Source organism: Gigantopelta aegis, chromosome 6 (genome assembly GCF_016097555.1).
Source record: "Gigantopelta aegis isolate Gae_Host chromosome 6, Gae_host_genome, whole genome shotgun sequence".
Taxonomy (NCBI): domain Eukaryota; kingdom Metazoa; phylum Mollusca; class Gastropoda; order Neomphalida; family Peltospiridae; genus Gigantopelta; species Gigantopelta aegis.
This window is the reverse complement of record NC_054704.1, coordinates 81,764,874-81,782,028: the sequence shown is the minus strand read 5'-3', so window position 1 is coordinate 81,782,028 and position 17,155 is coordinate 81,764,874. Positions and strand designations below refer to the sequence as shown.

Genomic DNA, 17,155 nt, shown 5'->3' with positions numbered 1-17,155 from the left:
ACTGAGACGTGGCATGTCCTGGATTGTCAACTGTCGGCCAGATACAGAGGCCAGGCAAGCGAACACCCTGCACTTTTATACTGTTGGTGTTCATGTTGCACGTGCAGACAACGCACGTGCAGTGGTGACATGGTTTGCACGTGGCTGCGTTTTTGCGAATATTCACATTTTGGAACTTTATTGTACAGTAGCTGCGTTTTATCGAATGTAACCGTGGGAATGTGTTTGGGACATGCAATGACCTTATATTCACAAAGCATGAACCGGTAGGAAACATAAAATCGGAGTTATAACCCATTTGTACCCTTTTGCATTTCTTTTTTTGAAGAGTATATATATATATATTAAGGTTCTCCTAATTAGGATCAAAATGTATTCAATGTGTATAAAATTGATGACCTTTATAAACAAGACCTCTGATCTTGTACATTCCTCGGTACTACGATCTAAGGTGACAACACATTTAACTGTTCAAAGACTTACCAGGTGTTCTATGTGAGTGTGTATATACACTACATCTAGACATCCACTGTCCTGAGTACACACTGGTTGAGTGTGTCTGCCAGCTACTGGCTATGCTAAATACCTACATGTGTATGTGTGAGCAGGTTTGGGAGTCACCAATGCAGCTTTTCTGCGGCTTGTCAGATTTTATTAGTGTGTCATAACTGAATGCTATAGGTGGAACAGGCCAAATCCTAGTAGGAGCTAAGGTAAAACATACCAACCTATTATATTAAACTGTGAATAACGGGATCAATGTTTTCTCTGACTTACTATTATGTCTGCTGATGTCAAATGAAATATTGCTCATGTCCAGTTTATAACTGGGTGGTCATCCAGTGACATCAGAATATATACAAATACATATCATAAACCACAATATGCGATATAGAAAAACATTACAGCCTAACTTTATAATAAAAGTATGAACTAGGAGCTACATGGTTTAAATTTATATTTTCATGTCTACTTTGTATTCCCAATAATGTGTAAAAAGTATTATTCCTAATGTTGCTTTAAAGTACGTGCTGCAAAGCGGCTTACAAAATACCTAACATAAATGTTATAAACTTTATCCAAAGACAAGGAGAGCGGGATGTAGCTCAGTGGTAAAGTGTTCGCTTGATGCGCAGTCGGTCTGGGATCAATCCTCATTGATGGGCCCATTGGGCTATTTCTCTTGCTCCAGCCAATTCACCACGACTGGTACATCAAAGGCCGTGGTATGTGTTATCCTATCTGTGGGATGGTTCATATAAAAGATCTCTTGCTGCTAATCGAAAAGAGTAATTCATGAACTGGTGACAGCCGGTTTCCTTTCTCAATATCTGTGTGGTCCTTAACCATATGTCTGATGCCATACAACCGTAAATAAAATGTGTTGAGTGCATCATTAAACAAAACATTTCTGAAGACAAGGATGCCTAACACATAATGTCATTCTATGTTTTCAGTGAAGCAAATCATATGAATTATGTCACAATTCAAGAGAGTTAACTCTTGTTTTTTCATCCTTTGAGCCAAAAAGCAATTTTAATGTAGGATTTTCAATAATTTGTAAAAAATTGAAATAGCCTTTATTGAAAATACCAGTATATGCAATGTCATCTTATGGTATTTGAGTGAAACTTGGCAAAACGTTTTTTGGATCTGGTTTTAATCTTACATTAAAATAAAGTTAACCTTTAAAAGCTGCCTTTATGAATGATGATCATGGTGCATTTATCATCTATATGTTCCGACGCCATATATAACCATAAATAAAATGTGTTGAGTGCGTCATTAAATAAAACATGTCTTTCTTATTTTTTTTATCATCTATATGAGTGCAGGTTTTAAACAGGGAGAAAATACAACAAGTGTGCACGGGGCTGACCACCTGTGTTTATCATAAATTATTACATACACACAGCTGTCTGGGAAAGTTACATGTGACTAAGGGATAAATACCAGTCATAAATTTTATACTGATTATACACATCTCTACTTTCAATGTTAGGTCGGTGAGGATATGGGATGGGGCATGGTGACACTGTGGCCATGTAGACTGCACCAGAAACTAGCCTCATTCAAGCATATACACAAGCCAGTAGGAACCAGGGGAAGCTGGGTGGGCCTGTTGCACCCCCACCCCCCCTCCAACTGAGGACAAAAATGTATGCATTTTTGTCCTATAATCTATATAAATAACGATAAAAATGTTTATGCCCCTCCACCCCAAACCCCACCAAAGAGTGGCCCTTTCTCTAAAGACTATCCCCCACCCCCCCCCCCCCCCCCACCCCCAACTTCAGATACTGTTCCCACAGACCTGATACATATACATATATATTACAAGCAAATGACCTAGTGATGTTATTAAATAATTTCTGGATATAGACAGAAAAGAATTCTGAAAGGAATACGGTAATTAAATAATTTCTTGGTGCACACGGTGGAAAAGACATCTGATCCAAATGGGTTAATAACATCATTTCTGGTTGTTAAAGAAACAAATCATTTTTGACTAAGAAAAGTTGACAGAAAGTAATTTGCCTTTTTTAAAGAAAAGTTTTCCCTTCCATCTTGTTTCGCATGGTGTCCTTATATCTGTTATCAAACTGAAGGTAAACCTTGCCATACCCCTACCCTTCCCAATTAAAATTTTACACCTGATACTGTGAAAACTCATATACATTGAAACCGGACACTCTCCACACCAAGTAAAAAGTCTGGTTTTAAGAGGTATCCGGTTTACAGAGGTTCTCTTCTGCACAGATATTTAAAAAGAGACTATGAAAAACGTCTGGTTTTGAGGGAATTTTGGTTTACAGAGGGTCCGGTTTTGAGAGGCTTTACTCTATACAATAGGAGCGGGATCAAGCTCAGTCAGTAGAGTGTTCACTTGACATTCTTATATCATAGGATCAAATCTCCTTTGTGAACCTTTTCTGTGATTAGGTCCCCCCCCCCCCCCCCCCCCCCCCCCCCCCCCCCCCCCCGTCTCTTGATGTTAATGGAAAAATACAGCTGTATGTCAGAATTATCAAATGTCTGACATCCAATAGCTGGTGATTAATAAATTATCAACAAAACAAACATTTAAACTAAAATCTGACGATATTACCACTGCAACATCAAAACTGATGTGTTTATCTATGGCTGAGTGAAGTTTGTTTAAAACCTTCAGTAATTTTATCAAAGCATGTCAAATTTGCTTAAGCAAACATTTGCATAAATGATAATAATATTGTTGGAATACAACTCCCATGGATGTCCCAAAAAAAAGTGTCCCGTATAAAGTACAGAATGCATATAAATTATCTTTATAAAAATAAATGGTATATGTAAATGTTAAGAAATAGCAAGTGCTTGCAAGTCATTGTATCTCCTGTATTATACTGCTCACTGAATATCAGGTATAAGAACAAATATTTACACACTCTACTCAGTAAAGAACAAAAACAGCCATTATCACCCATGGCATACTGAACAATTACTTGAGATACCTACACCTTAATTACAACTGAAACCAAACACAATCATAACAGAAACCGGAGTCAACCTCTAACCATGTGAAAACACCTGTTAACTAAATCTCTTAGCCCACTGACAGCAAGAAACAGCGTATGAATATACATAAATGTATGCATACATACAGGTACAAACACATTTTACTAACGTCCAGATCATGGTGATATGGCAGATGAGATTTAATTAAAATGCATATCATTTATATACCGATGGACTACACTGCTGTGAATATATGCTTTCAAAAAAAGTGGTTTCAAGTTTGAATGACACTAAAATCCATTCACATACTCTACTATTTTCAAAGCCTGTTAGAAAACCTTTAAACTGAAGTGATATATGGAGGAACACTTATATAATAAAAATAAAACTTATTTTCATGAGGTACTTTGAGAGCTATAGAGACCAAAGAAAGAAAGGAATGAAGAAAGGAATGTTTGTTCTAACACCTCAGCACATTTTAAACTTTGGCTATTTGAAGTCTATAACATACGATTAATATGGTCTAGATGTGGAGAACAGAGTGCCACTCCTACCACATGGGTTATGCCTAAAAATAACAGCAAGGGATGTTTTATATGCACTTTTTATAGACAGGAACACAGATACCATAGCTTTTGACATACCAGTCATGATAAAAAGCCAATGGATCCATTAACAACTATAATCACTAACTCACTGTCCTTAACAGACAGTCCACTTGGCCAAGGACAGCAAGCTTGAACCTTAATTGGATATAAGCATAAAAATATGTATAAATGAAATGACTGACAGCAACTGACTCTATGACCCATTGCACATCATGTGAGTGCTCTACCACTGAGTCCTTCTGAAGATCAAAGACATCCTGTGGATGTGGAGTAATCAGTTACACCAGACCAACAGGTTCACGTCTGCCTACAGGACTCTGTGATGTTGGCTAAGGTGTATCAAGCCTCAAACCAGTCCTACAGTTCATAGACAAAACAGGCAAATTGCATACAGAGAATATGTACTGGTAACGTTTTCTCCAATATCCTGTTTTCTGCAGATATTATTACATACTGGTACCGGTACCGGTAGTTAAAAATGTTATTCAAGAAAAACTGAAACAAACTTTAGATGCTACGTTTATAGAAAGAAAGAAAGAAATGTTTTATTTAACGATGCACATTTTGTTTACGGTTATATGGCGTCAGACATATGGTCAAGGATCACACAGATTTTGAGAGGAAACCTGCTGTCGCCACTTCATGGGCTACTCTTTCCGATTAGCAGCAAGGGATCTTTTATTTGCGCTTCCCACAGACAGGATAGCACAAACCATGGCCTTTGCTGAACCAGTTATGGATTACTGGTCAGTGCAAGTGGTTTACACCTACCCATTGAGCCTTGCAGAGCACTTACTCAGGGTTTGGAGTCGGTACCTGGATTAAAAATCCCATGCCTCGACTGGGATCCAAACCCAGTACCTACCAGCCTGTTGACCGATGGCCTAACCACGACGCCACCGAGGCTGGTACTACGTTTATAGGCTCTGATAATAATTGGCATTCTTATCAAATTTCTGGTTTTTTTAAAGATGCATTCTCAAGTTTGCTGGTGTCATATTTTGCTCCGTTTTTTAGCATGTATTTTTTATCCTTGACTAGAAATTAATTGTTCACACATAAAATCTTTGCATTTTTAATTGCCCCTTTAAGTCTGATATTTTTGTTTTTGTAACAGTGAACATTTTAGTGGTGGGTGATCAATGCAGTTATCTGATTAGTGAGAAGACTTTGTTTTGAATAACTACAACCCAATAATAAAATTACTTATTATTAAAAAAAAACCCCACAAAACCCCAAAAACAACTACCAACTCACACAGGGGTCACACTGCTGAAAGAAATTTGCTCTAGCCAATTTTCAGATATGTAGGATACTAGTATTTGTTTGAAAATTATTTATAAATGGCTAATTTAAACATTTTATTTCCAGGAGCCGGATATAAATATTGAGGCCACTTAGTATGAAAATAAGCAATTGACTAATTTAGCAAGGAGAAGGGTGAGCCCTGCCACAAATTCCCGCAGAAAACCTTCAAACCCACCTTCTTCTCATCCCCACCCCATTCCGATATCTGGACTACCCTACAATGTACATAACCAGGATTCTGATACAACGCACAGCTTGTGCCAATCGTCCAAACAGAAACACAACTTACAAGTTCATTAGAATGGCTGAAGACAAACACTTTGGACTATTTGCCTTGGAAACATCAACATGCTGGCTCACCATGGCAACCAGTGGGTAAATACACAAGTGTCAATCTGCAATTAGACCTACTTACCTACGTTTCACAATCAGGCTCCTTAGTATATATATATATATATATACTTGTACAGTATTATTCAAGATATATGCCTGCATACATGTAGGTATAAATTAAATGTAAATCATCCATTTTTTATGAGCATTTCCATAAGCACTATATATAAGAATCCTCTTTTAAAACGTTCCACATACCAAACAAGAGAAAACTAGAACTACTGTAATACTCAGTGGCTAAAACGTGTGTGTGTGTGTGTGGGGCACACTTTTATAGTTACACACTTTACACTATTATAAAGCAAATAAAAAGCAAAATATTTGAAAAGTGTGCCCCCCCCCCCCTTGCCCCTACACCAGTCAATCAAAATTAAGTATAATTATTTAATGACACCCTAGTAAATTTTAAACAATGTTAACGAATTATAGATGTAACAACTGACTCATATGAACAGATGGGCAGATAAACACAAATACAAACAAACATAAACACACACATATACACATGCATACACACACATACACACACAAACACACACACACATGCATGTACACACACACACACACACACACACACACACATGTACACACACACACACACACACAACATTTTATTATATAGTCTGTTTACATATATATACGACACCTCAAAATCGGGCCCTCTGTAAACTGGAATTCCCTCAAAATCAGATGTTTTTCATGGTCCTTTTATTCAGAAAATAATATATCTAAACTTGATATACCCGGAAAAACCCAGACTTTTTACTTGGTCCATTGAGTGTCTGGTTTAGAGGGATTTCATTGTAGAGCCTTTGGCCATTTAGTCATAGGGATTGAATATTGGAATTATACCAATTATTACATTTAACATTAATATTATAACAGTTTATAAACTAAGCAGTATGTGAAACAACATACATATTCACGATCAAAGAAAAAGTTTGTTTTGTTTAACGACACCACTAGACACAACGGCTATTGGATGTCAAACATTTCGTAATTCTGATACGTAGTCATCAGAGGAAACACACTACATTTTTCCATTAGCAGTAAGGGATCTTTTATATGCATCATCCCACAGACAGGGTAGTACATACCATGGCCTTTGATACACCAGTCATGGTGCACTGGCTGGAACGAGAAATAGCCAAATGGGCCCACCGACAGGAATTGATCCCAAACTGACTGTGCATCAAGAAAGCACTTTACCACTGGGCTACCCGCCCCCACGATCAAAGAAGATTGCTAGATGGAAAAAACAAACACATGCAAGGTCGTTCAGGTTTGTTTTTGTTTTGTTTTGTTTTTCTAATATTATCCCTGCATGAGATCGACATTAGTTCTTTAGACCGTAATAATAAATCTGACTGGGAACTCTGAATGACAGCTCAGACCACATGAACACAAGGTAACATCATATTATATTTCACAAAAACACAGCGGATCTCAGCAGAAGAAGCCAACTTGAGAAAGTCTGTACCTGTTACAAACTGGCAAATAATGGCCTGATGATGACAGATTGTTTACGTAGTGAACAGTTCTTTTCAAAATCAACTCAACTGGACAACTGTCTTATAATCATCATTTTCTAATAATGAATGCACACTTGTTTGCAGTTATTTGCATCCAAGCGCTCTGCAAATTTATGTACACAAGCATGGAGCAGGCCAAACACAAATATTAAAGTGTGAGCTAAATGTACCTAACGGTATGTACGGTATTCTGTCTAAAACCACCAGATAATATAAGCTAATGTAAAATACACAAGCACATTAAAAAGATCTCTGTTTTATTATTATTTAAATGCCAACTTTGTTATTATGGACAGTACTTCAGGGAAGATTTTGTTCAGTATCATGTTGTGATTCACTACACATGTTTCAGAGATTTTAAAACATTAAACAGAAGTTGCTAATCAACTTTCAATTGACTAGGAATGTTGATAATAAAATGTTTGAAAACACAATGTTTCCTGTACATATAGTTTAAATACTATCGACTGTATAATAAAGTGAAACCAAAATTTTACATTTCTGCCATTTACACACCAGTCCCAGTTGGCAATGTTGTGTCCTAATGATCAACAGCAAGATCACTATCAAAAAGTATTCTTTTATCTCTTTTTTTCATAACCAACAACTTGTTGTCAATACATGTTAGTAGTATACAATTTTTCAAAATGATCAATAGGAAAAAAATCTTTGTTTTTGATGAGAAACACATTCTGTACAAGATAAAGTTTTGGTATCCCATGAGGCTCTCTAATCTATAGTCTTATCATAACTCTTAATACACATGTATAGTGAAACCTCTTAAAACAGGACCATCTGTAAACCAGAATTCCCGCAAAACAGGACCATTTTCACGGTCCTTTTTTAATTATAGGTAAAGAACATAACCTCTCTAAACCAGATACCTCTTAATATTGGACATTTTACTTGGTCCCGAGGGTGTCCGGTTTAAAGGGGTTTCAGGGCGGGGGGGGGGGGGGGGATTTATCTAACAAACATAAATAATTTAATTTTGGTGAAGGGATTATGCATGGTGGGGTGGTCATGATGGACAAGCAATAACTACAGATGAACAGTAAGAACATTTTCACTTAAGATCAATCAATATGTAGCCATGGCAATACGACGATCTCAAGATCTTCATTTTTACCACTATGTGTACACCAACATTTTGTGTGTGTTTAGTATGTGTGTTTAGTATTACACAAGACTATCCAGGAACTGATGAATGTGAAGGTAAAGTCATTCTAAATTACATGGCAGAGTGCTTAAGAAGCTGCCACTTGGATAGGCATTCGTTCTTATGTTGTTTTTCACAAAGACATTCTACACAGCTTTCTACAAAAACATCACTGCATGGTGGATACAGATGCTACAGGTGTTCAAGAGCATATGCAGTTTTCAGTACCTTGTATAAGATAAACTGACGGCTGTATTTGAAGAGGTTTTCTGTTGTTGCTTTTTTTGTTTGTTTTGGGTTTTTCAGAGGGGGTGTTGTTGTTTTGTTTTTTTTGTTGTTGTTTTTTTTTGGGGGGGGGGAGATTTTGTGCTTAATTATATTTAAATACATTTTTAAAACAGTGAAGTCATATAGGTACCAATGCTGCATAAAGGGGCAGGACGTAGACCAGTAGTAAAGCGCTTGCCTACTGCACAGTCGGTCTGGGATCGATCCCCCGTGGTGGGCCCATTAGGGTATTTCTCGTTCCAGCCAGTGCACCACGATTGGTATATCAAAGGCTGTGTATGAGATGGTGCATATAAAAGATCTCTTACCACTAATGGAAAAATGTAGCAGATTTCCTCTCTGAGACTATATGTCAAAATTATCAAATGTTTGACATCCAAAAGCCAATGATTATAATGTACTCTAGTGGTGTCATTAGACAAAACAAACCTTTTTTTTCAGTGCTGCATGATCAAAGTTGACTGAAAACTGATTTATTACAAGGCTTAACCTCTTGAATTAAGTGTTTTGGGGATATTAACCAATTATCCCATTACCAAACATTAGTGTTCATAAATTCACATTGTAAAGGGTGGCTTGACATCCACTTGTTTTATTCAAATACTGAACGAATGATTTACATGACAAGCATTTCCGTGAACATGAATTTTTAAAAAACCAACCCAAATTTTAACAATTTGGATATTATACTCATCAGCAATAAGTGTTTCTGCCAGAAAGAAATTTTTGGGTATGGCACTATGGTATTGAATGCAACCACAGTCAACAGGGGGTATGGGGGCCTTCCCCAGAAAGAAAGTGGGTTAAGTTTAGGGTTAGAGTTAAGAAAAATAATTTAGTAATGACAAGAGCCATTAATTTTCTCAAAAGGTTAACTTAAAATAATAAAATCTGCATTTTTGGTGCACTGTGATGAACGTTCATAGGTGCAACTATAAACCAAGTTTCATTGACCTAGGACTTATAGTTTGTGAGAAACTGATCTAAAGCAAAACTTTAACATCAAATTTTAACTCAGCTCGCTAACAACTTTATGTTAACTAACGATAAATATGACGATAAAAAAACATGGGTCCTAAAAGGGGGGGGGGGGGGAGGGGGCTATATTGCAAGCTAACTGTCAAAGACCAAGAATGACAATAGATTTAGGTTTGCACTAAAATGCAGAATTTTTGTTTTAATATGGAGGATTTTTATCTCTGCTTAGCCACTAACTTATTTATCTTATACTGGGTATGTCACATGCAATTATATTCCTACAAGAAGTTTGAATATTTGAAATTCCATGTTCAAATACCGTAAAAGTTGGTGATGGTTAAACGAACAATATACTGGCATAAAAACAAGATTCGTGGATGTAGGTCTTTGTAAATTAATATCAAAGGAAGCTTCACTGCCACGACACTGTGTGGAAAAAATCCGACACCGTGACAAATATAGGATATACCGTAGAGTTTTTTTCTTTCTCCGCAAACATAACAGATCAGCACTTCTATAGAAAAATGATCTCTTTAGACATTTTTGTACAAGACCAGCAGATTACCAGCTAAGCGTACCATGAATAAATGTTGACACCATTTTAATATGTAAGGATGGGCTGAATAAATATATATTCATATATTAAATGTCAAACCTACTCAAAAGGACACATCTGTTAAGCAACCATTCTCCATTAAACAGTACTCCATCTTAAAAAGGGTCACCTCAAAAAGTATCACATAATTTAATCTTAAACTGATCTGTATTAAGGAAAAACCTGTCTTAAGAGGCCACCTTTTTATACAAACACAGGTTTGACTGTATTTGTGTCATGAGAATAAAATATCTCAGGTTCTTCCTGTTATTGGTTGTCTAGCTGGAATAACCTGTTTTTAAAAAAAAAGTTAATTGTAAAATAGTTTGATTGTCAAACTTGCCACGCATATATTATGTTTCACGTTCTATCAGAACACCCACTTTAAATGAAATAAAACTAGAATATATTACTTACATGTAACCAGTTATATACTATTTATATAGTTTCATTGGAACCCCTCCCCCAACCAAAAAATTAATACTTTAAAACTGTTGTTTACAAATCAGTGTCAGTAGCCACTCACTCATTTCTAAATACAGACTTATTAAAAACAGGTATTTAACTAATAAAATGTCACATAAATGAACAACTTTTGCATAATTTACTAGTGTGCATCCTATTAAGAATTCAAGCTAGAACTATACAGAGGATTGGCACGTCTTGCCCTTTTTTTGCTACCCTGACTCTTCTGGTTCAAATTTTGGGGGTTGCCAAATTTCAGTGATACTACTGTTAACAACTGGCCTCGGTGGTGTCGTGGTTAAGCCATCAGACATAAGGCTGTAGGTACAGGGTTTGCAGTCCGGTTCCAGCTCCCACCCAAAGTGAGTTTTAACGACTCAATCGGTAAGACCACTACACCCTCTTCCCACTAACCACTAACAATTAACAACTAACCTACTGTCCTGGACAGACAGCCCAGATAGCTGATATGTGTGCCCAGGACAGCATGCTTGTACCGTAATTGGAGCACAAAAATAAGTTAAAGAAAAAAAAAGTTTTTACACATTTACATACATGTATGATACAATAATCTGCTTAAATATGAAACGAACATGGATCATGATGAGGATTGTACCAGCATGAAATTTACAAACAACAGGTTTGTAATAAAAAAATATATATACAATCGACTTCACACAAGATAATTTGTTTTATAATATTACCAGGTTGAGAAAATTTCCCAGCACGGATCAAATAATTTGTATGTATAAATAGAAGATGATGGTAACTACAGTTGTAGTTTGATGATAAATGAAAAAACAATCCCACAGTGAATAGTCAAGCTAAAAGATCAAAGGAAATAGGAAACAATGTCAAAGGATTCAACAACAACATCAACAACTTGAGGAAGCTTGAGCTTGAACGTTTTTAACATGCCCATATACCAGAAAGGTTTCAGGCATGTCCATCCTGGGTCCTGTCTCTGGATAGCCAGAGATTTGACCCAGGACAGAATTTAGAATATTACTTCAAAAGTAAAAAGAGGGAAGTTAATAATTTAAGTGTGCGTCCAAAACAAAATAATATAAATATCCTAAATTTCTACTCATTGAGAAATTTTGGTGCAATTTTAGAGCGGGCTGCCTAAAATTAAGTTTATTTATTATTTATAATTTATGATTAATGTGAGGAAGCAAATATTTGGAAACTCACCTGTAACCACAGAACGAGTAGATCACCTCATAAAAAAACCAACAAGAATTCTATGATTTAATGTCTCACCAATCATAAACATATTCAATGTCACCAACAGTTGCATCATTAGATGTCCATCTCAATGCATGTTTAAAAATAAATAATTGAAAAAGTTTTTTAAAAATTTTTTTAATTTTTTTTTAATAAAGAAACTTTTAATTAAATTGTTTTATTATTTTCACAAGCAATGTGATGAAAATCAATACTATAAACCAAGTTTCATTGATCTAGGGATTCTAGTTTGTACGAAATGAAGGTCAACATTAAACTAACTTGCAAGCACCAGCAAAATTCTTAGAAATACATACATACATACATACACACACACCACACACACACACACACACTCTCTCTGTCTCTCTCTCTCTCTCTGTCTCTCTGTCTCTCTCTCTCTCTCTCTCTCACTCTCTCACTCTCTCTCTCTCTCTCTCTCTCTCTCTCAATAAACATATTTCCTTAATCAGTTTATTGTGTTTATCAGTGTGTCCTGTATTCAAGAGGAAAGTTATTTTTATAATAAATATGTATGTGCCATCTGTCATCACACAACGCTTAATACAGACATTCTGATTGATTTCCTATGACGTATAAATTAATACTGGCTATTATTGATTTTTATTTGTTTCATTGATATTTTTATGGTCCTGTCTACGTGTGTATATCCAGGTTGTATGAATTGGCAGCCATTCTAATTTAAATACAACTGTTTCAGCAGTTATGAACAACTAACAATACACATGATACTTAATTAGCAACACATAGGGTAATGTTGCTTGAACAAAATTTGAAATCAAACTGCTTGTTTAATCAATATAGTTAGCTTAATTATTAACATATGATAGTTTAACAACTATGATTTAGAGAATGAAATAAGAAACTTGATAGCAGTGTTGGGAATCGGTTGCAATATCATAATAATTATTATAATCCATTGGCACCAACCGATCAACTTTCGATTACACAAATGGGTAGAATTATATGAACATCAAAAAGATGAAATTTTAACATATTTAACAGGTGATATAGATACATGCTAAACAGGTATAACATTATTTGATTATTTGAGTCTTTCTTACATTTCAAGAATATAAATGACTTTTTTTTAAATAAAAAGAAGGAAACAGAGGGAAAACTAAAATCAGGTAAAATGGGGGGGGGGGGGGGGGGATCAGAGTGTGACAACAAAAGAAAGACAAACAGCAAGGGAAATGGAAAAGAAAAACCCCAGATTTTTGTATAATACATTTTAGTTTAAAAGTCCAATTTAATAGCAGGCCTACTTTGAAGGATAATTATTTTATATTTATCTCAAGTGAAGCAGTCTATTACTCTTACCTTCTAGTAACACATGAACAAAAGAACAATTACTTTTCCTAGAAACTATGACTCGTGATGGTAATTCCCCTCACACGATGCGATGCTCAAACAGAGAGGGAACAAAACACACTACAGAAGACCAGGACATGAAGTGTGGGATGCAGCCTTTTGGCTGTTCCAAACAATCCCAGTATCAATGAAACTAACTTGGGCCTGTTGGATTAAGAAAGGCACGTTCCATGTCACCGGTTATTGCTACGATCAATACAGCATGGGATAACAGCCGAACGGGGTCAAAGTTTGAACATAAATATCAATAACCATGCCAGGCATTAAGTCCACAGTTTGAGAAATTATTATCAATTTCCCATAGTCGAACTGCTTGAGGCAGAACGATAAAGATTAATATAGAGACGTTCATGACAGCATATTTTATTAATATTTCTCTGTAGTTTGTTGGGAGAAATAAAAGATGTAATCCACTCTCGTTTTTTGCACCCATTGTGTTGTGCAACAAAGAAAATGCACAGATGTCCTGGCACTGGATGAAAATTTACACGTTATGGTGAATATTTAAAAATATAAACAAAATTATCTTTTAGAAATATTATTAGATTTATTAAGCTACTAATGCATTGATACAAAATTAACAGAAATTAGATAGCTCAATTAAAATATGTTGTTACAATCATAATACTAACCACCTAAACATACATAAAGAAACCAGTATAATTAAGCAAGATGACAATAGCATAATGCATACGTATGCATACCTAGATTATACCACAAAGCAAAAAACAAAACAAAACAAAACAGAAGAAAACATTATTGGATTTTAAATTTAGATTCTTTTTTTAACAATATCTATTTAACTTTAACACGATTCTCCCGCAACTTTAAACACTCCGGTAACTTTTCAACGTACAACAATATACACGTCACATCTGCAACATAAATGGAACATTACTGACAGAACTAAAAACATTTACAGCAAGCCGACACACTATGACTACAGTTGGTACCAAAATACAACAGAATTTTACCTTTATCTCATGAAAGAATAAAGTAATAGTGTCCACCGATCACACAAAGACTGCCAAGCCGACTGACTTGTCTTCTGTGCTGAACGTTGATCAAGTCGAGAGTACACCCTGTGAGGACAAACAAACCCTGCTAAGTAGAGTCGCAGCCGTGTCGCATGTAGTCCTGTCAACGCTCACTCGCTGTTATTATTAGGCGATATGACAGGCATGGGTTATCTGTTACTGGTGCGATGAGCAGACTATAAAAGTAGATCAGTGTTCACGAGGATTTGTGGGGGTGGGAGTGAGGGTAGTCCCTTACCAGACCTACTGGAGAGGACTATAGCTTTTCTGTCTGTCTGTCCATCCATTTGTCTGTCTAAGATAGTTTTCTGGAATTGTTTTTGCAATGCCTCAGGATACTGAGCTGACATTTTGTGTACAACTTGTGCATGTAGAATTACATATCAAGTTTGATTTCATGGGATTTACCCATTTTTGACAGAGTTATGGCCCTTGAACTTAGGAGATATGAATATTTGTTAGGTATTTGTCAGGACCAACTAAAATATAACAATTAATACTGAATTATAAAAACACAGTTACATGTACAACTTGACTGAAATATAAATTAGCTGTATGGTTGTAATTCCATCTATCCATTCACTTGTTCATTTATCCACTCATCCATCCATCCACCCATGGAGCCATCCACTCATTCATCCAGAGTTCAAAATAAGCACTTGTCCATTTGTCATGACAAATGAAAATCTATTCAGACAAGTGAAATGTATATTGGTGGTTGTCCAGTGGACAAGTGAAAATGTTCAATACAGTTTCATTTTAAGCAATCAAAGACATCATCCTTGTACTGAGATAAAACAAACTATTTATTTGGACAAGTGAAAATACTGATGGGCAAATAAATTTCTAGATGTATTTGTCCGTTGGACTAGTAAAAAATTCTGCTTATTTCTATTACTATCATCCATCCATCAAATTAAATGTAGTAACTATCAGTTTATATGGTTACTCCCGGTATTCATTTGTTCAAACAGCTACATATACATGTATTTACCTACTCATATTTCACTGTTCTCTTCATTAAGCCATCTGCACACCCAACCACTGAATCTATCCATACTTCTAGAATACAGGAACATGACTCTAAATATGTACGAATACATCTAGAAATGATCAAACAAAACAGTAACTAAGTTACCTTTTTTATATTCTAAAGTATGAAGACTTTGTAAGGTAATGCTTACATTTATATTGTTGGAATGTCTTTCATCTCTCAAAAGACATGTCACAATTATCAGACCAAAAGGTTAGCATGGTTTGGTAGTGATTGTTGTATTTTGAATATTAACAGCACTGATCCTAATTCCCAAGTTATGATTTGTATTTAAAATAAAATGTATTAGGAACCACTGGATGACCAGAAACACATTGGGTTTTCAAAAACATGCACATTATTTCTCTCTATTTTTTATTCATTATTACTACTAACAAAGTAATTGATCTCACTCATAATCTTTGCATGCCATACAAACAGAGTCAAGTTTAGTACAACTGATTCCTGTCTTAGTAATGCCATAACAAACTAGCAAATTCACAAATTCTGGCAAGTTGAGTGCCAGCAGCTAAATAGGGCCATCAGAGACAGATGAGTTGCATAAAGACAACAAACTTGTTGGCAATATCTGTCTGGCATAATGTTACAGAGTGTTTACCTCAAATGAATATACCCAATTCTGTAAATTGTCCATTAAATATACTCCAATAAAAATGTTTTACTTTAGTAAATTAAATTGTTTGCTGTAATTTTTTAGTTGATAGTATGATGTCTACATTTCAAAGCAAAAGTTAAATAATTTGGCGGAAAGCCACCATTATGCAACCTTGATTTACCATCTTTAAGAAGACATTGTAAGCAGGACACATGTATATAACTTATTTAAAAAAATTAATTATAGCTTAATTTTAACATGCTTAATAGATACAGCATGTGCCTTTAAATATTTGTTAGACTGAAAAAATAATAATTTTGGTAATGTGTTTTCAAAGGATTTTTTTCTCTTTATTTTTCAATGCTGCCTGTTTTAATACCATGTCAGGTCCAGCTCTGGGTCAGCAGAAAATTTCGCCAACTTATCTATTAATCTTCAAAAAATTGCAGAAACCCAGTTCTTTTGTATCAAAATATCAATTATTACATGGAATTATTTTGCCAAATGAAAATAAAATTTGCCAATTGTTTTTAAAATTCGCAACTGGCAAATTTGGTAAGTGCCAGAGCTTTAGAATTAAGTCAGTGTTAGGTAATGCCAAAAACATTTTATAAATTTTGAATATTTTGGTGGGGGGGGTTCTTTCTAATTTTTTGATCAGCTGCTATTTCCGATACCCTAGATGCCATATTATACATGTTGTATAAAAAGTTGTTTATTTCTATCAGGAAATGTGTCCTGGACTAAGGAGCCGGTGTGTAAGTCAACACCTGCGCCCATGACAGGTGTGCTCTACAACAGCTTGCTCTGAATGTGCACATTGAACCCTATCACCTGACCTGACCTGACCATCAGGAAAGGCACACGATCACTTGCACTACCCCTCTACACACACCTGGAAAGTATTTTAAAAAGTAACAAACTGATTGCCTTGCAATAAAATGTTTAATACATTTCATTTGAAACTTCATGTCATTGCTCACCTAGCACCATTTCAGAAGAGTGATCTTCAGCTCACCTTAAGAC

The 17,155-nt window shown here is 35.5% G+C and overlaps 1 protein-coding gene across 8 annotated transcripts in view; it reads right to left on the bottom strand.

The window, feature by feature from the left end:
• The window catches only part of LOC121375047, an 89,543-nt gene that overhangs the window by 66,350 nt on the left and 6,038 nt on the right, over positions 1-17,155 (bottom strand). For 6 of the 8 annotated variants that reach the window (XR_005958271.1, XM_041502260.1, XM_041502257.1 and 3 more), the window contains exon 1: positions 14,418-14,539. The exons of 1 other annotated variant lie outside the window; for it this stretch is intronic. The gene's annotated coding sequence lies outside the window, so the exon portion shown is untranslated. Of the gene's footprint in view, positions 1-14,417; positions 14,540-17,155 lie in introns of those variants that run through there. One more of the 8 variants, XM_041502259.1, reaches the window with a different exon arrangement.